This window comes from Aegilops tauschii, chromosome 5, assembly GCF_002575655.3.
Source record: "Aegilops tauschii subsp. strangulata cultivar AL8/78 chromosome 5, Aet v6.0, whole genome shotgun sequence".
Classification (NCBI taxonomy): domain Eukaryota; kingdom Viridiplantae; phylum Streptophyta; class Magnoliopsida; order Poales; family Poaceae; genus Aegilops; species Aegilops tauschii.
In genome coordinates, this window is record NC_053039.3 from 75,127,829 (window position 1) to 75,147,205 (window position 19,377).

A 19,377-nucleotide genomic window follows, 5' to 3' on the forward strand; every position below is an offset into this window, starting at 1 on the left:
TGCGATATGTTTTAGCTCGCTGCTCATTGGTCACGCGTCTAGAGGCGGCTTTGTGGCGCGAGGAGCGCGTTCTGAAAGGGGTAAAAAAATACGTGTTGCTGCGGTATAGAGGGAGGGGTGGAAACCGTGGTAAACTCGTCTCCGTGTTTGAGGGGGGGAGTAAGTAGTATATATAGGGCATTATCCATTATTAGGCAACGGTTGTAATGGTAGTAAGAATGACAATCATCTTTGCAGTGGACCTGGGAGTGGCAAGCATAAGGGACGAAGGCGGGGGTAACATGTCGGATGCGATCATACCAGCACTAAAGCACCGGATCCCATCAGAACTCCGAAGTTAAGCGTGCTTGGGCGAGAGTAGTACTAGGTTGGGTGACCTCCTGGAAAATCCTCGTGCTGCATTCCCTTTTTAATTATTTTTTGCGCCTCGTGACAAACATATCGCATGTGCGCGATATATATTAACCCCGTTATATTATTTTTGACATTTGCGATATGTTTTAGCTCGCTGCTCATTGGTCACGCGTCTAGAGGCGGCATTGTGGCGCGAGGAGCGCGTTCTGAAAGGGGTAAAAAAAATACGTGTTGCTGCGGTATAGAGGGAGGGGTGGAAACCGTGGTAAACTCGTCTCCGTGTTTGAGGGGGGCAGTAAGTAGTATATATAGGGCATTATCCATTATTAGGCAACGGTTGTAATGGTAGTAAGAATGACAATCATCTTTGCAGTGGACCTGGGAGTGGCAAGCATAAGGGACGAAGGCGGGGGTAACATGTCGGATGCGATCATACCAGCACTAAAGCACCGGATCCCATCAGAACTCCGAAGTTAAGCGTGCTTGGGTGAGAGTAGTACTAGGATGGGTGACCTCCTGGAAAATCCTCCTGTTGCATTCCCTTTTTAATTATTTTTTGCGCCTCGTGACAAACATATCGCATGTGCGCGATATATATTAACCCCGTTATATTATTTTTGACACTTGCGATATGTTTTAGCTCGCTGCTCATTGGTCACGCGTTTAGAGGCGGCTTTGTGGCGCGAGGAGCGCGTTCTGAAAGGGGTAAAAAAATACGTGTTGCTGCGGTATAGAGGGAGGGGTGGAAACCGTGGTAAACTCGTCTCCGTGTTTGAGGGTGGGAGTAAGTAGTATATATAGGGCATTATCCATTATTAGGCAACGGTTGTAATGGTAGTAAGAATGACAATCATCTTTGCAGTGGACCTGGGAGTGGCAAGCATAAGGGACGAAGACGGGGGTAACATGTCGGATGTGATCATACCAGCACTAAAGCACCGGATCCCATCAGAACTCCGAAGTTAAGCGTGCTTGGGCGAGAGTAGTACTAGGATGGGTGACCTCCTAGAAAATCCTCGTGTTGCATTCCCTTTTTAATTATTTTTTGCGCCTCGTGACAAACATATCGCATGTGCGCGATATATATTAACCCCGTTATATTATTTTTGACATTTGCGATATGTTTTAGCTCGCTGCTCATTGGTCACGCGGCTAGAGGCGGCATTGTGGCGCGAGGAGCGCGTTCTGAAAGGGGTAAAAAAATACGTGTTGCTGCGGTATAGAGGGAGGGGTGGAAACCGTGGTAAACTCGTCTCCGTGTTTGAGGGGGGGAGTAAGTAGTATATATAGGGCATTATCCATTATTAGGCAACGGTTTTAATGGTAGTAAGAATGACAATCATCTTTGCAGTGGACCTGGGAGTGGCAAGCATAAGGGACGAAGGCGGGGGTAACATGTCGGATGCGATCATACCAGCACTAAAGCACGGGATCCCATCAGAACTCCAAAGTTAAGCGTGCTTGGGCGAGAGTAGTACTAGGATGGGTGACCTCCTGGGAAGTCCTCGTGTTGCATTCCCTTTTTAATTATTTTTTGCGCCTCATGACAAACATATCACATGTGCGCGATATATATCAACCCCGTTATATTATTTTTGACATTTGCGATATGTTTTAGCTCGCTGCTCATTGGTCACGCGTCTAGAGGCGGCTTTGTGGCGCGAGGACCGCGTTCTGAAAGGGGTAAAAAATACGTGTTGCTGCGGTATGGAGGGAGGGGTGGAAACCGTGGTAAACTCGTCCCCGTGTTTGAGGGGGGGGGAGTAAGTAGTATATATAGGGCATTATCCATTATTAGGCAACGGTTGTAATCGTAGTAAGAATGACAATAATCTTTGTAGTGGACCTGGGAGTGGCAAGCATAAGGGACGAAGCCGGGGGTAACATGTAGGATGCGATCATACCAGCACTAAAGCACCGGATCCCATCAGAACTCCGTAGTTAAGCGTGCTTGGACGAGAGTAGTACTAGGATGGGTGACCTCCTGGGAAGTCCTCGTGTTGCATTCCCTTTTTAATTATTTTTTGCGGGTCGTGACAAACATATCGCATGTGCGCGATATATATTAACCCCGTTATATTATTTTTGACATTTGCGATATGTTTTAGCTCGCTGCTCATTGGTCATGCGTCTAGAGGCGGCTTTGTGGCGCGAGGAGCGCGTTCTGAAAGGGGTAAAAAAATACGTGTTGCTGCGGTATAGAGGGAGGGATGGAAACCGTGGTAAACTCGTCTCCGTGTTTGAGGGGGGGGGGGAGTAAGTAGTATATATAGGGCATTATCCATTATTAGGCAACGGTTGTAATGGTAGTAAGAATGACAATCATCTTTGCAGTGGACCTGGGAGTGGCAAGCATAAGGGACGAAGGCGGGGGTAACGTGTCGGATGCGATCATACCAGCACTAAAGCACCAGATCCCATCAGAACTCCGAAGTTAAGCGTGCTTGGGCGAGAGTAGTACTAGGATGGGTGACCTCCTGGGAAGTCCTCGTGTTGCATTCCCTTTCTAATTATTTTTTGCGCGTCGTGACAAACATATCGCATGTGCGCGATATATATTAACCCCGTTATATTATTTTTGACATTTGCGATATGTTTTAGCTCGCTGCTCATTGGTCACGCGTCTAGAGGCGGCTTTGTGGCGCGAGGAGCGCGTTCTGAAAGGGGTAAAAAAATACGTGTTGCTGCGGTATAGAGGGAGGGGTGGAAACCGTGGTAAACTCGTCTCCGTGTTTGAGGGGGGGAGTAAGTAGTATATATAGGGCATTATCCATTATTAGGCAACGGTTGTAATGGTAGTAAGAATGACAATCATCTTTGCAGTGGACCTGGGAGTGGCAAGCATAAGGGACGAAGGCGGGGGTAACATGTCGGATGCGATCATACCAGCACTAAAGCACCGGATCCCATCAGAACTCCGAAGTTAAGCGTGCTTGGGCGAGAGTAGTACTAGGTTGGGTGACCTCCTGGAAAATCCTCGTGCTGCATTCCCTTTTTAATTATTTTTTGCGCCTCATGACAAACATATCGCATGTGCGCGATATATATTAACCCCGTTATATTATTTTTGACATTTGCGATATGTTTTAGCTCGCTGCTCATTGGTCACGCGTCTAGAGGCGGCATTGTGGCGCGAGGAGCGCGTTCTGAAAGGGGTAAAAAAAATACGTGTTGCTGCGGTATAGAGGGAGGGGTGGAAACCGTGGTAAACTCGTCTCCGTGTTTGAGGGGGGCAGTAAGTAGTATATATAGGGCATTATCCATTATTAGGCAACGGTTGTAATGGTAGTAAGAATGACAATCATCTTTGCAGTGGACCTGGGAGTGGCAAGCATAAGGGACGAAGGCGGGGGTAACATGTCGGATGCGATCATACCAGCACTAAAGCACCGGATCCCATCAGAACTCCGAAGTTAAGCGTGCTTGGGTGAGAGTAGTACTAGGATGGGTGACCTCCTGGAAAATCCTCCTGTTGCATTCCCTTTTTAATTATTTTTTGCGCCTCGTGACAAACATATCGCATGTGCGCGATATATATTAACCCCGTTATATTATTTTTGACACTTGCGATATGTTTTAGCTCGCTGCTCATTGGTCACGCGTCTAGAGGCGGCTTTGTGGCGCGAGGAGCGCGTTCTGAAAGGGGTAAAAAAATACGTGTTGCTGCGGTATAGAGGGAGGGGTGGAAACCGTGGTAAACTCGTCTCCGTGTTTGAGGGTGGGAGTAAGTAGTATATATAGGGCATTATCCATTATTAGGCAACGGTTGTAATGGTAGTAAGAATGACAATCATCTTTGCAGTGGACCTGGGAGTGGCAAGCATAAGGGACGAAGACGGGGGTAACATGTCGGATGTGATCATACCAGCACTAAAGCACCGGATCCCATCAGAACTCCGAAGTTAAGCGTGCTTGGGCGAGAGTAGTACTAGGATGGGTGACCTCCTAGAAAATCCTCGTGTTGCATTCCCTTTTTAATTATTTTTTGCGCCTCGTGACAAACATATCGCATGTGCGCGATATATATTAACCCCGTTATATTATTTTTGACATTTGCGATATGTTTTAGCTCGCTGCTCATTGGTCACGCGGCTAGAGGCGGCATTGTGGCGCGAGGAGCGCGTTCTGAAAGGGGTAAAAAAATACGTGTTGCTGCGGTATAGAGGGAGGGGTGGAAACCGTGGTAAACTCGTCTCCGTGTTTGAGGGGGGGAGTAAGTAGTATATATAGGGCATTATCCATTATTAGGCAACGGTTTTAATGGTAGTAAGAATGACAATCATCTTTGCAGTGGACCTGGGAGTGGCAAGCATAAGGGACGAAGGCGGGGGTAACATGTCGGATGCGATCATACCAGCACTAAAGCACCGGATCCCATCAGAACTCCGAAGTTAAGCGTGCTTGGGTGAGAGTAGTACTAGGATGGGTGACCTCCTGGAAAATCCTCCTGTTGCATTCCCTTTTTAATTCTTTTTTGCGCCTCGTGACAAACATATCGCATGTGCGCGATATATATTAACCCCGTTATATTATTTTTGACACTTGCGATATGTTTTAGCTCGCTGCTCATTGGTCACGCGTCTAGAGGCGGCTTTGTGGCGCGAGGAGCGCGTTCTGAAAGGGGTAAAAAATACGTGTTGCTGCGGTATAGAGGGAGGGGTGGAAACCGTGGTAAACTCGTCTCCGTGTTTGAGGGGGGGAGTAAGTAGTATATATAGGGCATTATCCATTATTAGGCAACGGTTGTAATGGTAGTAAGAATGACAATCATCTTTGCAGTGGACCTGGGAGTGGCAGCATAAGGGACGAAGGCAGGGGCAACATGTTGGATGCGATCATACCAGCACTAAAGCACCGGATCCCATCAGAACTCCGAAGTTAAGCGTGCTTGGGCGAGAGTAGTACTAGGATGGGTGACCTCCTGGGAAGTCCTCGTGTTGCATTCGCATTTTTAATTATTTTTTGTGCCTCATGACAAACATATCACATGTGCGCGATATATATTAACCCCGTTATATTATTTTTGACATTTGCGATATGTTTTAGCTCGCTGCTCATTGGTCACGCGTCTAGAGGCGGCGTTGTGGCGCGAGGAGCGCGTTCTGAAAGGGGTAAAAAAATACGTGTTGCTGCGGTATAGAGGGAGGGATGGAAACCGTGGTAAACTCGTCTCCGTGTTTGAGGGGGGGGGGGGAGTAAGTAGTATATATAGGGCATTATCCATTATTAGGCAACGGTTGTAATGGTAGTAAGAATGACAATCATCTTTGCAGTGGACCTGGGAGTGGCAAGCATAAGGGACGAAGGCAGGGGCAACATGTTGGATGCGATCATACCAGCACTAAAGCACCGGATCCCATCAGAACTCCGAAGTTAAGCATGCTTGGGCGAGAGTAGTACTAGGATGGGTGACCTCCTGGGAAGTCCTCGTGTTGCATTCGCATTTTTAATTATTTTTTGTGCCTCATGACAAACATATCACATGTGCGCGATATATATTAACCCCGTTATATTATTTTTGACATTTGCGATATGTTTTAGCTCGCTGCTCATTGGTCACGCGTCTAGAGCCTGCTTTGTGGCGCGAGGAGCGCGTTCTGAAAGGGGTAAAAAAATACGTGTTGCTGCGGTATAGAGGGAGGGGTGGAAACCGTGGTAAACTCGTCTCCGTGTTTGAGGGGGGGAGTAAGTAGTATATATAGGGCATTATCCATTATTAGGCAACGGTTGTAATGGTAGTAAGAATGACAATCATCTTTGCAGTGGACCTGGGAGTGGCAAGCATAAGGGACGAAGGCGGGGGTAACATGTCGGATGTGATCATACCAGCACTAAAGCACCGGATCCCATCAGAACTCCGAAGTTAAGCGTGCTTGGGCGAGAGTAGTACTAGGATGGGTGACCTCCTAGAAAATCCTCGTGTTGCATTCCCTTTTTAATTATTTTTTGCGCCTCGTAACAAACATATCGCATGTGCGCGATATATATTAACCCCGTTATATTATTTTTGACATTTGTGATATGTTTTAGCTCGCTGCTCATTGGTCACGCGTCTAGAGGCGGCATTGTGGCGCGAGGAGCGCGTTCTGAAAGGGGTAAAAAAATACGTGTTGCTGCGGTATAGAGGGAGGGGTGGAAACCGTGGTAAACTCGTCTCCGTGTTTGAGGGGGGGAGTAAGTAGTATATATAGGGCATTATCCATTATTAGGCAACGGTTTTAATGGTAGTAAGAATGACAATCATCTTTGCAGTGGACCTGGGAGTGGCAAGCATAAGGGACGAAGGCGGGGGTAACATGTCGGATGCGATCATACCAGCACTAAAGCACCAGATCCCATCAGAACTCTGAAGTTAAGCGTGCTTGGGCGAGAGTAGTACTAGGATGGGTGACCTCCTGGGAAGTCCTCGTGTTGCATTCCCTTTTTAATTATTTTTTGCGCGTCGTGACAAACATATCGCATGTGCGCGATATATATTAACCCCGTTATATTATTTTTGACATTTGCAATATGTTTTAGCTCGCTGCTCATTGGTCACGCGTCTAGAGGCGGCATTGTGGCGCGAGGAGCGCGTTCTGAAAGGGGTAAAAAAAATACGTGTTGCTGCGGTATAGAGGGAGGGGTGGAAACCGTGGTAAACTCGTCTCCGTGTTTGAGGGGGGGAGTAAGTAGTATATATAGGGCATTATCCATTATTAGGCAACGGTTGTAATGGTAGTAAGAATGACAATCATCTTTGCAGTGGACCTGGGAGTGGCAAGCATAAGGGACGAAGGCGGGGGTAACATGTCGGATGCGATCATACCAGCACTAAAGCACCGGATCCCATCAGAACTCCGAAGTTAAGCGTGCTTGGGTGAGAGTAGTACTAGGATGGGTGACCTCCTGGAAAATCCTCCTGTTGCATTCCCTTTTTAATTATTTTTTGCGCCTCGTGACAAACATATCGCATGTGCGCGATATATATTAACCCCTCCTGTTGCATTCCCTTTTTAATTATTTTTTGCGCCTCGTGACAAACATATCGCATGTGCGCGATATATATTAACCCCGTTATATTATTTTTGACACTTGCGATATGTTTTAGCTCGCTGCTCATTGGTCACGCGTCTAGAGGCGGCTTTGTGGCGCGAGGAGCGCGTTCTGAAAGGGGTAAAAAAATACGTGTTGCTGCGGTATAGAGGGTGGGGTGGAAACCGTGGTAACTCGTCTCCGTGTTTGAGGGGGGGGAGTAAGTTGTATATATAGGGCATTATTCATTATTAGGCAACGGTTGTAATGGTAGTAAGAATGACAATCATCTTTGCAGTGGACCTGCGAGTGGCAAGCATAAGGGACGAAGGCGGGGGTAACCTGTAGGATGTGATCATACCAGCACTAAAGCACCGGATCCCATCAGAACTCCGTAGTTAAGCGTGCTTGGGCGAGAGTAGTACTAGGATGGGTGACCTCCTGGGAAGTCCTCGTGTTGCATTCCCTTTTTAATTATTTTTTGCGCGTCGTGACAAACATATCGCATGTGCGCGATATATATTAACCCCGTTATATTATTTTTGACATTTGCGATATGTTTTAGCTCGCTGCTCATTGGTCACGCGTCTAGAGGCGGCATTGTGGCGCGAGGAGCGCGTTCTGAAAGGGGTAAAAAAATACGTGTTGCTGCGGTATAGAGGGAGGGGTGGAAACCGTGGTAAACTCGTCTCCGTGTTTGAGGGGGGGAGTAAGTAGTATATATAGGGCATTATCCATTATTAGGCAACGGTTTTAATGGTAGTAAGAATGACAATCTTCTTTGCAGTGGACCTGGGAGTGGCAAGCATAAGGGACGAAGGCGGGGGTAACATGTCGGATGCGATCATACCAGCACTAAAGCACCGGATCCCATCAGAACTCCGAAGTTAAGCGTGCTTGGGTGAGAGTAGTACTAGGATGGGTGACCTCCTGGAAAATCCTCCTGTTGCATTCCCTTTTTAATTCTTTTTTGCGCCTCGTGACAAACATATCGCATGTGCGCGATATATATTAACCCCGTTATATTATTTTTGACACTTGCGATATGTTTTAGCTCGCTGCTCATTGGTCACGCGTCTAGAGGCGGCTTTGTGGCGCGAGGAGCGCGTTCTGAAAGGGGTAAAAAATACGTGTTGCTGCGGTATAGAGGGAGGGGTGGAAACCGTGGTAAACTCGTCTCCGTGTTTGAGGGGGGGGAGTAAGTAGTATATATAGGGCATTATCCATTATTAGGCAACGGTTGTAATGGTAGTAAGAATGACAATCATCTTTGAAGTGGACCTGGGAGTGGCAAGCATAAGGGACGAAGGCGGGGGTAAAATGTCGGAAGCGATCATACCAGCACTAAAGCACCGGATCCCATCAGAACTCTGAAGTTAAGCGTGCTTGGGCGAGAGTAGTACAAGGATGGGTGACCTCCTGGGAAGTCCTCGTGTTGCATTCCCTTTTTAATTATTTTTTGCGCCTCGTGACAAACATATCGCATGTGCGCGATATATATTAACCCCGTTATATTATTTTTGACATTTGCGATATGTTTTAGCTCGCTGTTCATTGGCACGTGTCTAGAGGCGGCTTTGTGGCGCGAGGAGCGCGTTCTGAAAGGGGTAAAAAAATACGTGTTGCTGCGGTATAGAGGGTGGGGTGGAAACCGTGGTAAACTCGTCTCCGTGTTTGAGGGGGGGGAGTAAGTTGTATATATAGGGCATTATTCATTATTAGGCAACGGTTGTAATGGTAGTAAGAATGACAATCATCTTTGCAGTGGACCTGGGAGTGGCAAGCATAAGGGACGAAGGCGGGGGTAACCTGTAGGATGTGATCATACCAGCACTAAAGCACCGGATCCCATCAGAACTCCGTAGTTAAGCGTGCTTGGGCGAGAGTAGTACTAGGATGGGTGACCTCCTGGGAAGTCCTCGTGTTGCATTCCCTTTTTAATTATTTTTTGCGCGTCGTGACAAACATATCGCATGTGCGCGATATATATTAACCCCGTTATATTATTTTTGACATTTGCGATATGTTTTAGCTCGCTGCTCATTGGTCACGCGTCTAGAGCCGGCTTTGTGGCGCGAGGAGCGCGTTCTGAAAGGGGTAAAAAAATACGTGTTGCTGCGGTATAGAGGGAGGGGTGGAAACCGTTGTAAACTCGTCTCCGTGTTTGAGGGTGGGAGTAAGTAGTATATATAGGGCATTATCCATTATTAGGCAACGGTTGTAATGGTAGTAAGAATGACAATCATCTTTGAAGTGGACCTGGGAGTGGCAAGCATAAGGGACGAAGGCGGGGGTAAAATGTCGGAAGCGATCATACCAGCACTAAAGCACCGGATCCCATCAGAACTCCGAAGTTAAGCGTGCTTGGGCGAGAGTAGTACAAGGATGGGTGACCTCCTGGGAAGTCCTCGTGTTGCATTCCCTTTTTAATTATTTTTTGCGCCTCGTGACAAACATATCGCATGTGCGCGATATATATTAACCCCGTTATATTATTTTTGACATTTGCGATATGTTTTAGCTCGCTGTTCATTGGCACGTGTCTAGAGGCGGCTTTGTGGCGCGAGGAGCGCGTTCTGAAAGGGGTAAAAAAATACGTGTTGCTGCGGTATAGAGGGTGGGGTGGAAACCGTGGTAACTCGTCTCCGTGTTTGAGGGGGGGGAGTAAGTTGTATATATAGGGCATTATTCATTATTAGGCAACGGTTGTAATGGTAGTAAGAATGACAATCATCTTTGCAGTGGACCTGCGAGTGGCAAGCATAAGGGACGAAGGCGGGGGTAACCTGTAGGATGTGATCATACCAGCACTAAAGCACCGGATCCCATCAGAACTCCGTAGTTAAGCGTGCTTGGGCGAGAGTAGTACTAGGATGGGTGACCTCCTGGGAAGTCCTCGTGTTGCATTCCCTTTTTAATTATTTTTTGCGCGTCGTGACAAACATATCGCATGTGCGCGATATATATTAACCCCGTTATATTATTTTTGACATTTGCGATATGTTTTAGCTCGCTGCTCATTGGTCACGCGTCTAGAGGCGGCATTGTGGCGCGAGGAGCGCGTTCTGAAAGGGGTAAAAAAATACGTGTTGCTGCGGTATAGAGGGAGGGGTGGAAACCGTGGTAAACTCGTCTCCGTGTTTGAGGGGGGGGGAGTAAGTAGTATATATAGGGCATTATCCATTATTAGGCAACGGTTGTAATGGTAGTAAGAATGACAATCATCTTTGCAGTGGACCTGGGAGTGGCAAGCATAAGGGACGAAGGCGGGGGTAACATGTCGGATGCGATCATACCAGCACTAAAGCACCGGATCCCATCAGAACTCCGAAGTTAAGCGTGCTTGGGCGAGAGTAGTACTAGGATGGGTGACCTCTTGGGAAGTCCTCGTGTTGCATTCCCTTTTTAATTATTTTTTGCGCGTCGTGACAAACATATCGCATGTGCGCGATATATATTAACCCCGTTATATTATTTTTGACATTTGCGATATGTTTTAGCTCGCGGCTCATTTGTCACGCGTCTAGAGGCGGCTTTGTGGCGCGAGGAGCGCGTTCTGAAAGGGGTAAAAAATACGTGGTGCTGCGGTATAGAGGGAGGGGTGGAAACCGTGGTAAACTCGTCTCCGTGTTTGAGGGGGGGAGTAAGTAGTATATATAGGGCATTATCCATTATTAGGCAACGGTTGTAATGGTAGTAAGAATGACAATCATCTTTGCAGTGGACCTGGGAGTGGCAAGCATAAGGGACGAAGGCGGGGGTAACATGTCGGATGCGATCATACCAGCACTAAAGCAACGGATCCCATCAGAACTCCGAAGTTAAGCGTGCTTGGGCGAGAGTAGTACTAGGATGGGTGACCTCCTGGAAAATCCTCCTGTTGCATTCCCTTTTTAATTATTTTTTGCGCCTCGTGACAAACATATCGCATGTGCGCGATATATATTAACCCCGTTATATTATTTTTGACATTTGCGATATGTTTTAGCTCACTGCTCATTGGTCACGCGTCTAGAGGCGGCTTTGTGGCGCGAGGAGCGCGTTCTGAAAGGGGTAAAAAAATACGTGTTGCTGCGGTATAGAGGGAGGGGTGGAAACCGTGGTAAACTCGTCTCCGTGTTTGAGGGGGGGAGTAAGTAGTATATATAGGGCATTATCCATTATTAGGCAACGGTTGTAATGGTAGTAAGAATGACAATCATCTTTGCAGTGGACATGGGAGTGGCAGGCATAAGGGACGAAGGCGGGGGTAACATGTTGGATGCGATCATACCAGCACTAAAGCACGGGATCCCATCAGAACTCCAAAGTTAAGCGTGCTTGGGCGAGAGTAGTACTAGGATGGGTGACCTCCTGGGAAGTCCTCGTGTTGCATTCCCTTTTTAATTATTTTTTGCGCCTCATGACAAACATATCACATGTGCGCGATATATATCAACCCCGTTATATTATTTTTGACATTTGCGATATGTTTTAGCTCGCTGCTCATTGGTCACGCGTCTAGAGGCGGCTTTGTGGCGCGAGGACCGCGTTCTGAAAGGGGTAAAAAATACGTGTTGCTGCGGTATGGAGGGAGGGGTGGAAACCGTGGTAAACTCGTCCCCGTGTTTGAGGGGGGGGAGTAAGTAGTATATATAGGGCATTATCCATTATTAGGCAACGGTTGTAATCGTAGTAAGAATGACAATAATCTTTGTAGTGGACCTGGGAGTGGCAAGCATAAGGGACGAAGGCGGGGGTAACATGTAGGATGCGATCATACCAGCACTAAAGCACCGGATCCCATCAGAACTTCGTAGTTAAGCGTGCTTGGACGAGAGTAGTACTAGGATGGGTGACCTCCTGGGAAGTCCTCGTGTTGCATTCCCTTTTTAATTATTTTTTGCGGGTCGTGACAAACATATCGCATGTGCGCGATATATATTAACCCCGTTATATTATTTTTGACATTTGCGATATGTTTTAGCTCGCTGCTCATTGGTCATGCGTCTAGAGGCGGCTTTGTGGCGCGAGGAGCGCGTTCTGAAAGGGGTAAAAAAATACGTGTTGCTGCGGTATAGAGGGAGGGATGGAAACCGTGGTAAACTCGTCTCCGTGTTTGAGGGGGGGGGAGTAAGTAGTATATATAGGGCATTATCCATTATTAGGCAACGGTTGTAATGGTAGTAAGAATGACAATCATCTTTGCAGTGGACCTGGGAGTGGCAAGCATAAGGGACGAAGGCGGGGGTAACGTGTCGGATGCGATCATACCAGCACTAAAGCACCAGATCCCATCAGAACTCCGAAGTTAAGCGTGCTTGGGCGAGAGTAGTACTAGGATGGGTGACCTCCTGGGAAGTCCTCGTGTTGCATTCCCTTTTTAATTATTTTTTGCGCGTCGTGACAAACATATCGCATGTGCGCGATATATATTAACCCCGTTATATTATTTTTGACATTTGCGATATGTTTTAGCTCGCTGCTCATTGGTCACGCGTCTAGAGGCGGCTTTGTGGCGCGAGGAGCGCGTTCTGGAAGGGGTAAAAAAATACGTGTTGCTGCGGTATAGAGGGAGGGGTGGAAACCGTGGTAAACTCGTCTCCGTGTTTGAGGGGGGGAGTAAGTAGTATATATAGGGCATTATCCATTATTAGGCAACGGTTGTAATGGTAGTAAGAATGACAATCATCTTTGCAGTGGACCTGGGAGTGGCAAGCATAAGGGACGAAGGCGGGGGTAACATGTCGGATGCGATCATACCAGCACTAAAGCACCGGATCCCATCAGAACTCCGAAGTTAAGCGTGCTTGGGCGAGAGTAGTACTAGGTTGGGTGACCTCCTGGAAAATCCTCGTGCTGCATTCCCTTTTTAATTATTTTTTGCGCCTCGTGACAAACATATCGCATGTGCGCGATATATATTAACCCCGTTATATTATTTTTGACATTTGCGATATGTTTTAGCTCGCTGCTCATTGGTCACGCGTCTAGAGGCGGCATTGTGGCGCGAGGAGCGCGTTCTGAAAGGGGTAAAAAAAATACGTGTTGCTGCGGTATAGAGGGAGGGGTGGAAACCGTGGTAAACTCGTCTCCGTGTTTGAGGGGGGCAGTAAGTAGTATATATAGGGCATTATCCATTATTAGGCAACGGTTGTAATGGTAGTAAGAATGACAATCATCTTTGCAGTGGACCTGGGAGTGGCAAGCATAAGGGACGAAGGCGGGGGTAACATGTCGGATGCGATCATACCAGCACTAAAGCACCGGATCCCATCAGAACTCCGAAGTTAAGCGTGCTTGGGTGAGAGTAGTACTAGGATGGGTGACCTCCTGGAAAATCCTCCTGTTGCATTCCCTTTTTAATTATTTTTTGCGCCTCGTGACAAACATATCGCATGTGCGCGATATATATTAACCCCGTTATATTATTTTTGACACTTGCGATATGTTTTAGCTCGCTGCTCATTGGTCACGCGTCTAGAGGCGGCTTTGTGGCGCGAGGAGCGCGTTCTGAAAGGGGTAAAAAAATACGTGTTGCTGCGGTATAGAGGGAGGGGTGGAAACCGTGGTAAACTCGTCTCCGTGTTTGAGGGTGGGAGTAAGTAGTATATATAGGGCATTATCCATTATTAGGCAACGGTTGTAATGGTAGTAAGAATGACAATCATCTTTGCAGTGGACCTGGGAGTGGCAAGCATAAGGGACGAAGGCGGGGGTAACGTGTCGGATGCGATCATACCAGCACTAAAGCACCAGATCCCATCAGAACTCCGAAGTTAAGCGTGCTTGGGCGAGAGTAGTACTAGGATGGGTGACCTCCTGGGAAGTCCTCGTGTTGCATTCCCTTTTTAATTATTTTTTGCGCGTCGTGACAAACATATCGCATGTGCGCGATATATATTAACCCCGTTATATTATTTTTGACATTTGCGATATGTTTTAGCTCGCTGCTCATTGGTCACGCGTCTAGAGGCGGCTTTGTGGCGCGAGGAGCGCGTTCTGGAAGGGGTAAAAAAATACGTGTTGCTGCGGTATAGAGGGAGGGGTGGAAACCGTGGTAAACTCGTCTCCGTGTTTGAGGGGGGGAGTAAGTAGTATATATAGGGCATTATCCATTATTAGGCAACGGTTGTAATGGTAGTAAGAATGACAATCATCTTTGCAGTGGACCTGGGAGTGGCAAGCATAAGGGACGAAGGCGGGGGTAACATGTCGGATGCGATCATACCAGCACTAAAGCACCGGATCCCATCAGAACTCCGAAGTTAAGCGTGCTTGGGCGAGAGTAGTACTAGGTTGGGTGACCTCCTGGAAAATCCTCGTGCTGCATTCCCTTTTTAATTATTTTTTGCGCCTCGTGACAAACATATCGCATGTGCGCGATATATATTAACCCCGTTATATTATTTTTGACATTTGCGATATGTTTTAGCTCGCTGCTCATTGGTCACGCGTCTAGAGGCGGCATTGTGGCGCGAGGAGCGCGTTCTGAAAGGGGTAAAAAAAATACGTGTTGCTGCGGTATAGAGGGAGGGGTGGAAACCGTGGTAAACTCGTCTCCGTGTTTGAGGGGGGCAGTAAGTAGTATATATAGGGCATTATCCATTATTAGGCAACGGTTGTAATGGTAGTAAGAATGACAATCATCTTTGCAGTGGACCTGGGAGTGGCAAGCATAAGGGACGAAGGCGGGGGTAACATGTCGGATGCGATCATACCAGCACTAAAGCACCGGATCCCATCAGAACTCCGAAGTTAAGCGTGCTTGGGTGAGAGTAGTACTAGGATGGGTGACCTCCTGGAAAATCCTCCTGTTGCATTCCCTTTTTAATTATTTTTTGCGCCTCGTGACAAACATATCGCATGTGCGCGATATATATTAACCCCGTTATATTATTTTTGACACTTGCGATATGTTTTAGCTCGCTGCTCATTGGTCACGCGTCTAGAGGCGGCTTTGTGGCGCGAGGAGCGCGTTCTGAAAGGGGTAAAAAAATACGTGTTGCTGCGGTATAGAGGGAGGGGTGGAAACCGTGGTAAACTCGTCTCCGTGTTTGAGGGTGGGAGTAAGTAGTATATATAGGGCATTATCCATTATTAGGCAACGGTTGTAATGGTAGTAAGAATGACAATCATCTTTGCAGTGGACCTGGGAGTGGCAAGCATAAGGGACGAAGACGGGGGTAACATGTCGGATGTGATCATACCAGCACTAAAGCACCGGATCCCATCAGAACTCCGAAGTTAAGCGTGCTTGGGCGAGAGTAGTACTAGGATGGGTGACCTCCTAGAAAATCCTCGTGTTGCATTCCCTTTTTAATTATTTTTTGCGCCTCGTGACAAACATATCGCATGTGCGCGATATATATTAACCCCGTTATATTATTTTTGACATTTGCGATATGTTTTAGCTCGCTGCTCATTGGTCACGCGGCTAGAGGCGGCATTGTGGCGCGAGGAGCGCGTTCTGAAAGGGGTAAAAAAATACGTGTTGCTGCGGTATAGAGGGAGGGGTGGAAACCGTGGTAAACTCGTCTCCGTGTTTGAGGGGGGGAGTAAGTAGTATATATAGGGCATTATCCATTATTAGGCAACGGTTTTAATGGTAGTAAGAATGACAATCATCTTTGCAGTGGACCTGGGAGTGGCAAGCATAAGGGACGAAGGCGGGGGTAACATGTCGGATGCGATCATACCAGCACTAAAGCACCGGATCCCATCAGAACTCCGAAGTTAAGCGTGCTTGGGTGAGAGTAGTACTAGGATGGGTGACCTCCTGGAAAATCCTCCTGTTGCATTCCCTTTTTAATTCTTTTTTGCGCCTCGTGACAAACATATCGCATGTGCGCGATATATATTAACCCCGTTATATTATTTTTGACACTTGCGATATGTTTTAGCTCGCTGCTCATTGGTCACGCGTCTAGAGGCGGCTTTGTGGCGCGAGGAGCGCGTTCTGAAAGGGGTAAAAAATACGTGTTGCTGCGGTATAGAGGGAGGGGTGGAAACCGTGGTAAACTCGTCTCCGTGTTTGAGGGGGGGGAGTAAGTAGTATATATAGGGCATTATCCATTATTAGGCAACGGTTGTAATGGTAGTAAGAATGACAATCATCTTTGAAGTGGACCTGGGAGTGGCAAGCATAAGGGACGAAGGCGGGGGTAAAATGTCGGAAGCGATCATACCAGCACTAAAGCACCGGATCCCTTCAGAACTCCGAAGTTAAGCGTGCTTGGGCGAGAGTAGTACAAGGATGGGTGACCTCCTGGGAAGTCCTCGTGTTGCATTCCCTTTTTAATTATTTTTTGCGCCTCGTGACAAACATATCGCATGTGCGCGATATATATTAACCCCGTTATATTATTTTTGACATTTGCGATATGTTTTAGCTCGCTGTTCATTGGCACGCGTCTAGAGGCGGCTTTGTGGCGCGAGGAGCGCGTTCTGAAAGGGGTAAAAAATACGTGTTGCTGCGGTATAGAGGGTGGGGTGGAAACCGTGGTAAACTCGTCTCCGTGTTTGAGGGGGGGGGAGTAAGTTGTATATATAGGGCATTATTCATTATTAGGCAACGGTTGTAATGGTAGTAAGAATGACAATCATCTTTGCAGTGGACCTGGGATCCCATCAGAACTCCGAAGTTAAGCGTGCTTGGGCGAGAGTAGTACAAGGATGGGTGACCTCCTGGGAAGTCCTCGTGTTGCATTCCCTTTTTAATTATTTTTTGCGCCTCGTGACAAACATATCGCATGTGCGCGATATATATTAACCCCGTTATATTATTTTTGACATTTGCGATATGTTTTAGCTCGCTGTTCATTGGCACGCGTCTAGAGGCGGCTTTGTGGCGCGAGGAGCGCGTTCTGAAAGGGGTAAAAAAATACGTGTTGCTGCGGTATAGAGGGTGGGGTGGAAACCGTGGTAAACTCGTCTCCGTGTTTGAGGGGGGGGGAGTAAGTTGTATATATAGGGCATTATTCATTATTAGGCAACGGTTGTAATGGTAGTAAGAATGACAATCATCTTTGCAGTGGACCTGGGAGTGGCAAGCATAAGGGACGAAGGCGGGGGTAACATGTAGGATGCGATCATACCAGCACTAAAGCACCGTATCCCATCAGAACTCCGTAGTTAAGCGTGCTTGGGCGAGAGTAGTACTAAGATGGGTGACCTCCTGGGAAGTCCTCGTGTTGCATTCCCTTTTTAATTATTTTTTGCGCGTCGTGACAAACATATCGCATGTGCGCGATATATATTAACCCCGTTATATTATTTTTGACATTTGCGATATGTTTTAGCTCGCTGCTCATTGGTCACGCGTCTAGAGCCTGCTTTGTGGCGCGAGGAGCGCGTTCTGAAAGGGGTAAAAAAATACGTGTTGCTGCGGTATAGAGGGAGGGGTGGAAACCGTGGTAAACTCGTCTCCGTGTTTGAGGGGGGGGGAGTAAGTAGTATATATAGGGCATTATCCATTATTAGGCAACGGTTGTAATGGTAGTAAGAATGACAATCATCTTTGCGGTGGACCTGGGAGTGGCAAGCATAAGGGACAAAGGCGGGGGTAACATGTCGGATGCGATCATACCAGCACTAAAGCACCGGATCCCATCAGAACTCCGAAGTTAAGCGTGCTTGGGCAAGAGTAGTACTAGGATGGGTGACCTCCTGGGAAGTCCTCGTGTTGCATTCCCTTTTTAATTATTTTTTGCGCGTCGTGACAAACATATCGCATGTGCGCGATATATATTAACCCCGTTATATTATTTTTGACATTTGCGATATGTTTTAGCTCGCTGCTCATTGGTCACGCGTCTAGAGGCGGCTTTGTGGCGCGAGGAGCGCGTTCTGAAAGGGGTAAAAAATACGTGTTGCTGCGGTATAGAGGGAGGGGTGGAAACCGTGGTAAACTCGTCTCCGTGTTTGAGGGGGGGAGTAAGTAGTATATATAGGGCATTATCCATTATTAGGCAACGGTTGTAATGGTAGTAAGAATGACAATCATCTTTGCAGTGGACCTGGGAGTGGCAAGCATAAGGGACGAAGGCGGGGGTAACATGTCGGATGCGATCATACCAGCACTAAAGCAACGGATCCCATCAGAACTCCGAAGTTAAGCGTGCTTGGGCGAGAGTAGTACTAGGATGGGTGACCTCCTGGAAAATCCTCCTGTTGCATTCCCTTTTTAATTATTTTTTGCGCCTCGTGACAAACATATCGCATGTGCGCGATATATATTAACCCCGTTATATTATTTTTGACATTTGCGATATGTTTTAGCTCACTGCTCATTGGTCACGCGTCTAGAGGCGGCTTTGTGGCGCGAGGAGCGCGTTCTGAAAGGGGTAAAAAATACGTGTTGCTGCGGTATAGAGGGAGGGGTGGAAACCGTGGTAAACTCGTCTCCGTGTTTGAGGGGGGGAGTAAGTAGTATATATAGGGCATTATCCATTATTAGGCAACGGTTGTAATGGTAGTAAGAATGACAATCATCTTTGCAGTGGACCTGGGAGTGGCAGGCATAAGGGACGAAGGCGGGGGTAACATGTTGGATGCGATCATACCAGCACTAAAGCACGGGATCCCATCAGAACTCCAAAGTTAAGCGTGCTTGGGCGAGAGTAGTACTAGGATGGGTGACCTCCTGGGAAGTCCTCGTGTTGCATTCCCTTTTTAATTATTTTTTGCGCCTCATGACAAACATATCACATGTGCGCGATATATATCAACCCCGTTATATTATTTTTGACATTTGCGATATGTTTTAGCTCGCTGCTCATTGGTCACGCGTCTAGAGGCGGCTTTGTGGCGCGAGGACCGCGTTCTGAAAGGGGTAAAAAATACGTGTTGCTGCGGTATGGAGGGAGGGGTGGAAACCGTGGTAAACTCGTCCCCGTGTTTGAGGGGGGGGAGTAAGTAGTATATATAGGGCATTATCCATTATTAGGCAACGGTTGTAATGGTAGTAAGAATGACAATCATCTTTGCAGTGGACCTGGGAGTGGCAAGCATAAGGGACGAAGACGGGGGTAA

At 47.4% G+C, this 19,377-nt stretch overlaps 38 non-coding genes and 1 pseudogene across 38 annotated transcripts; all 39 read left to right on the plus strand.

Annotated features, from left to right (window-relative positions):
* Positions 1 to 286: 286 nt before the first annotated feature.
* LOC141023907 (5S ribosomal RNA) lies at positions 287 to 405 on the plus strand. Its single transcript, XR_012185505.1, has one exon. It is a non-coding gene; the product is annotated as a 5S ribosomal RNA (ribosomal RNA).
* Positions 406 to 776: 371 nt separating this feature from the next.
* LOC141024069 (5S ribosomal RNA) lies at positions 777 to 895 on the plus strand. The gene has a single exon (XR_012185667.1). It is a non-coding gene; the product is annotated as a 5S ribosomal RNA (ribosomal RNA).
* A 370-nt stretch (positions 896 to 1,265) lies between these two features.
* Positions 1,266 to 1,384, plus strand: LOC141023871 (5S ribosomal RNA). The gene has a single exon (XR_012185469.1). It is a non-coding gene; the product is annotated as a 5S ribosomal RNA (ribosomal RNA).
* Positions 1,385 to 1,754: 370 nt separating this feature from the next.
* Positions 1,755 to 1,873, plus strand: LOC141025179 (5S ribosomal RNA). Its single transcript, XR_012186677.1, has one exon. It is a non-coding gene; the product is annotated as a 5S ribosomal RNA (ribosomal RNA).
* Positions 1,874 to 2,244: 371 nt separating this feature from the next.
* LOC141025116 (5S ribosomal RNA) lies at positions 2,245 to 2,363 on the plus strand. Its single transcript, XR_012186613.1, has one exon. It is a non-coding gene; the product is annotated as a 5S ribosomal RNA (ribosomal RNA).
* A 374-nt stretch (positions 2,364 to 2,737) lies between these two features.
* Positions 2,738 to 2,856, plus strand: LOC141024955 (5S ribosomal RNA). Its single transcript, XR_012186452.1, has one exon. It is a non-coding gene; the product is annotated as a 5S ribosomal RNA (ribosomal RNA).
* A 370-nt stretch (positions 2,857 to 3,226) lies between these two features.
* LOC141023908 (5S ribosomal RNA) lies at positions 3,227 to 3,345 on the plus strand. The gene has a single exon (XR_012185506.1). It is a non-coding gene; the product is annotated as a 5S ribosomal RNA (ribosomal RNA).
* Positions 3,346 to 3,716: 371 nt separating this feature from the next.
* On the plus strand, positions 3,717 to 3,835 carry LOC141024070 (5S ribosomal RNA). The gene has a single exon (XR_012185668.1). It is a non-coding gene; the product is annotated as a 5S ribosomal RNA (ribosomal RNA).
* A 370-nt stretch (positions 3,836 to 4,205) lies between these two features.
* Positions 4,206 to 4,324, plus strand: LOC141023872 (5S ribosomal RNA). Its single transcript, XR_012185470.1, has one exon. It is a non-coding gene; the product is annotated as a 5S ribosomal RNA (ribosomal RNA).
* A 370-nt stretch (positions 4,325 to 4,694) lies between these two features.
* LOC141024071 (5S ribosomal RNA) lies at positions 4,695 to 4,813 on the plus strand. Its single transcript, XR_012185669.1, has one exon. It is a non-coding gene; the product is annotated as a 5S ribosomal RNA (ribosomal RNA).
* A 368-nt stretch (positions 4,814 to 5,181) lies between these two features.
* LOC141024703 (5S ribosomal RNA) lies at positions 5,182 to 5,300 on the plus strand. Its single transcript, XR_012186200.1, has one exon. It is a non-coding gene; the product is annotated as a 5S ribosomal RNA (ribosomal RNA).
* A 376-nt stretch (positions 5,301 to 5,676) lies between these two features.
* On the plus strand, positions 5,677 to 5,795 carry LOC141023540 (5S ribosomal RNA). The gene has a single exon (XR_012185140.1). It is a non-coding gene; the product is annotated as a 5S ribosomal RNA (ribosomal RNA).
* A 371-nt stretch (positions 5,796 to 6,166) lies between these two features.
* On the plus strand, positions 6,167 to 6,285 carry LOC141023873 (5S ribosomal RNA). Its single transcript, XR_012185471.1, has one exon. It is a non-coding gene; the product is annotated as a 5S ribosomal RNA (ribosomal RNA).
* Positions 6,286 to 6,655: 370 nt separating this feature from the next.
* On the plus strand, positions 6,656 to 6,774 carry LOC141024041 (5S ribosomal RNA). The gene has a single exon (XR_012185639.1). It is a non-coding gene; the product is annotated as a 5S ribosomal RNA (ribosomal RNA).
* Positions 6,775 to 7,145: 371 nt separating this feature from the next.
* On the plus strand, positions 7,146 to 7,264 carry LOC141024072 (5S ribosomal RNA). Its single transcript, XR_012185670.1, has one exon. It is a non-coding gene; the product is annotated as a 5S ribosomal RNA (ribosomal RNA).
* A 448-nt stretch (positions 7,265 to 7,712) lies between these two features.
* On the plus strand, positions 7,713 to 7,831 carry LOC141024987 (5S ribosomal RNA). The gene has a single exon (XR_012186485.1). It is a non-coding gene; the product is annotated as a 5S ribosomal RNA (ribosomal RNA).
* Positions 7,832 to 8,201: 370 nt separating this feature from the next.
* On the plus strand, positions 8,202 to 8,320 carry LOC141024073 (5S ribosomal RNA). Its single transcript, XR_012185671.1, has one exon. It is a non-coding gene; the product is annotated as a 5S ribosomal RNA (ribosomal RNA).
* A 370-nt stretch (positions 8,321 to 8,690) lies between these two features.
* LOC141023906 (5S ribosomal RNA) lies at positions 8,691 to 8,809 on the plus strand. Its single transcript, XR_012185504.1, has one exon. It is a non-coding gene; the product is annotated as a 5S ribosomal RNA (ribosomal RNA).
* A 370-nt stretch (positions 8,810 to 9,179) lies between these two features.
* LOC141024988 (5S ribosomal RNA) lies at positions 9,180 to 9,298 on the plus strand. Its single transcript, XR_012186486.1, has one exon. It is a non-coding gene; the product is annotated as a 5S ribosomal RNA (ribosomal RNA).
* Positions 9,299 to 9,668: 370 nt separating this feature from the next.
* LOC141023611 (5S ribosomal RNA) lies at positions 9,669 to 9,787 on the plus strand. Its single transcript, XR_012185211.1, has one exon. It is a non-coding gene; the product is annotated as a 5S ribosomal RNA (ribosomal RNA).
* A 369-nt stretch (positions 9,788 to 10,156) lies between these two features.
* On the plus strand, positions 10,157 to 10,275 carry LOC141024989 (5S ribosomal RNA). The gene has a single exon (XR_012186487.1). It is a non-coding gene; the product is annotated as a 5S ribosomal RNA (ribosomal RNA).
* A 372-nt stretch (positions 10,276 to 10,647) lies between these two features.
* LOC141023955 (5S ribosomal RNA) lies at positions 10,648 to 10,766 on the plus strand. Its single transcript, XR_012185553.1, has one exon. It is a non-coding gene; the product is annotated as a 5S ribosomal RNA (ribosomal RNA).
* Positions 10,767 to 11,135: 369 nt separating this feature from the next.
* On the plus strand, positions 11,136 to 11,254 carry LOC141024339 (5S ribosomal RNA). The gene has a single exon (XR_012185936.1). It is a non-coding gene; the product is annotated as a 5S ribosomal RNA (ribosomal RNA).
* Positions 11,255 to 11,624: 370 nt separating this feature from the next.
* LOC141025181 (5S ribosomal RNA) lies at positions 11,625 to 11,743 on the plus strand. Its single transcript, XR_012186679.1, has one exon. It is a non-coding gene; the product is annotated as a 5S ribosomal RNA (ribosomal RNA).
* Positions 11,744 to 12,113: 370 nt separating this feature from the next.
* On the plus strand, positions 12,114 to 12,232 carry LOC141023732 (5S ribosomal RNA). The gene has a single exon (XR_012185330.1). It is a non-coding gene; the product is annotated as a 5S ribosomal RNA (ribosomal RNA).
* Positions 12,233 to 12,604: 372 nt separating this feature from the next.
* On the plus strand, positions 12,605 to 12,723 carry LOC141024956 (5S ribosomal RNA). Its single transcript, XR_012186453.1, has one exon. It is a non-coding gene; the product is annotated as a 5S ribosomal RNA (ribosomal RNA).
* Positions 12,724 to 13,093: 370 nt separating this feature from the next.
* Positions 13,094 to 13,212, plus strand: LOC141023909 (5S ribosomal RNA). The gene has a single exon (XR_012185507.1). It is a non-coding gene; the product is annotated as a 5S ribosomal RNA (ribosomal RNA).
* Positions 13,213 to 13,583: 371 nt separating this feature from the next.
* Positions 13,584 to 13,702, plus strand: LOC141024075 (5S ribosomal RNA). The gene has a single exon (XR_012185673.1). It is a non-coding gene; the product is annotated as a 5S ribosomal RNA (ribosomal RNA).
* A 370-nt stretch (positions 13,703 to 14,072) lies between these two features.
* On the plus strand, positions 14,073 to 14,191 carry LOC141024957 (5S ribosomal RNA). Its single transcript, XR_012186454.1, has one exon. It is a non-coding gene; the product is annotated as a 5S ribosomal RNA (ribosomal RNA).
* Positions 14,192 to 14,561: 370 nt separating this feature from the next.
* On the plus strand, positions 14,562 to 14,680 carry LOC141023910 (5S ribosomal RNA). Its single transcript, XR_012185508.1, has one exon. It is a non-coding gene; the product is annotated as a 5S ribosomal RNA (ribosomal RNA).
* A 371-nt stretch (positions 14,681 to 15,051) lies between these two features.
* Positions 15,052 to 15,170, plus strand: LOC141024076 (5S ribosomal RNA). The gene has a single exon (XR_012185674.1). It is a non-coding gene; the product is annotated as a 5S ribosomal RNA (ribosomal RNA).
* A 370-nt stretch (positions 15,171 to 15,540) lies between these two features.
* On the plus strand, positions 15,541 to 15,659 carry LOC141023874 (5S ribosomal RNA). The gene has a single exon (XR_012185472.1). It is a non-coding gene; the product is annotated as a 5S ribosomal RNA (ribosomal RNA).
* Positions 15,660 to 16,029: 370 nt separating this feature from the next.
* On the plus strand, positions 16,030 to 16,148 carry LOC141024077 (5S ribosomal RNA). Its single transcript, XR_012185675.1, has one exon. It is a non-coding gene; the product is annotated as a 5S ribosomal RNA (ribosomal RNA).
* Positions 16,149 to 16,518: 370 nt separating this feature from the next.
* On the plus strand, positions 16,519 to 16,637 carry LOC141023916 (5S ribosomal RNA). The gene has a single exon (XR_012185514.1). It is a non-coding gene; the product is annotated as a 5S ribosomal RNA (ribosomal RNA).
* A 300-nt stretch (positions 16,638 to 16,937) lies between these two features.
* Positions 16,938 to 17,056, plus strand: LOC141024658 (5S ribosomal RNA; annotated as a pseudogene).
* Positions 17,057 to 17,427: 371 nt separating this feature from the next.
* On the plus strand, positions 17,428 to 17,546 carry LOC141023939 (5S ribosomal RNA). The gene has a single exon (XR_012185537.1). It is a non-coding gene; the product is annotated as a 5S ribosomal RNA (ribosomal RNA).
* Positions 17,547 to 17,918: 372 nt separating this feature from the next.
* Positions 17,919 to 18,037, plus strand: LOC141024997 (5S ribosomal RNA). Its single transcript, XR_012186494.1, has one exon. It is a non-coding gene; the product is annotated as a 5S ribosomal RNA (ribosomal RNA).
* Positions 18,038 to 18,406: 369 nt separating this feature from the next.
* LOC141024340 (5S ribosomal RNA) lies at positions 18,407 to 18,525 on the plus strand. Its single transcript, XR_012185937.1, has one exon. It is a non-coding gene; the product is annotated as a 5S ribosomal RNA (ribosomal RNA).
* Positions 18,526 to 18,894: 369 nt separating this feature from the next.
* Positions 18,895 to 19,013, plus strand: LOC141025182 (5S ribosomal RNA). Its single transcript, XR_012186680.1, has one exon. It is a non-coding gene; the product is annotated as a 5S ribosomal RNA (ribosomal RNA).
* Positions 19,014 to 19,377: the final 364 nt, after the last annotated feature.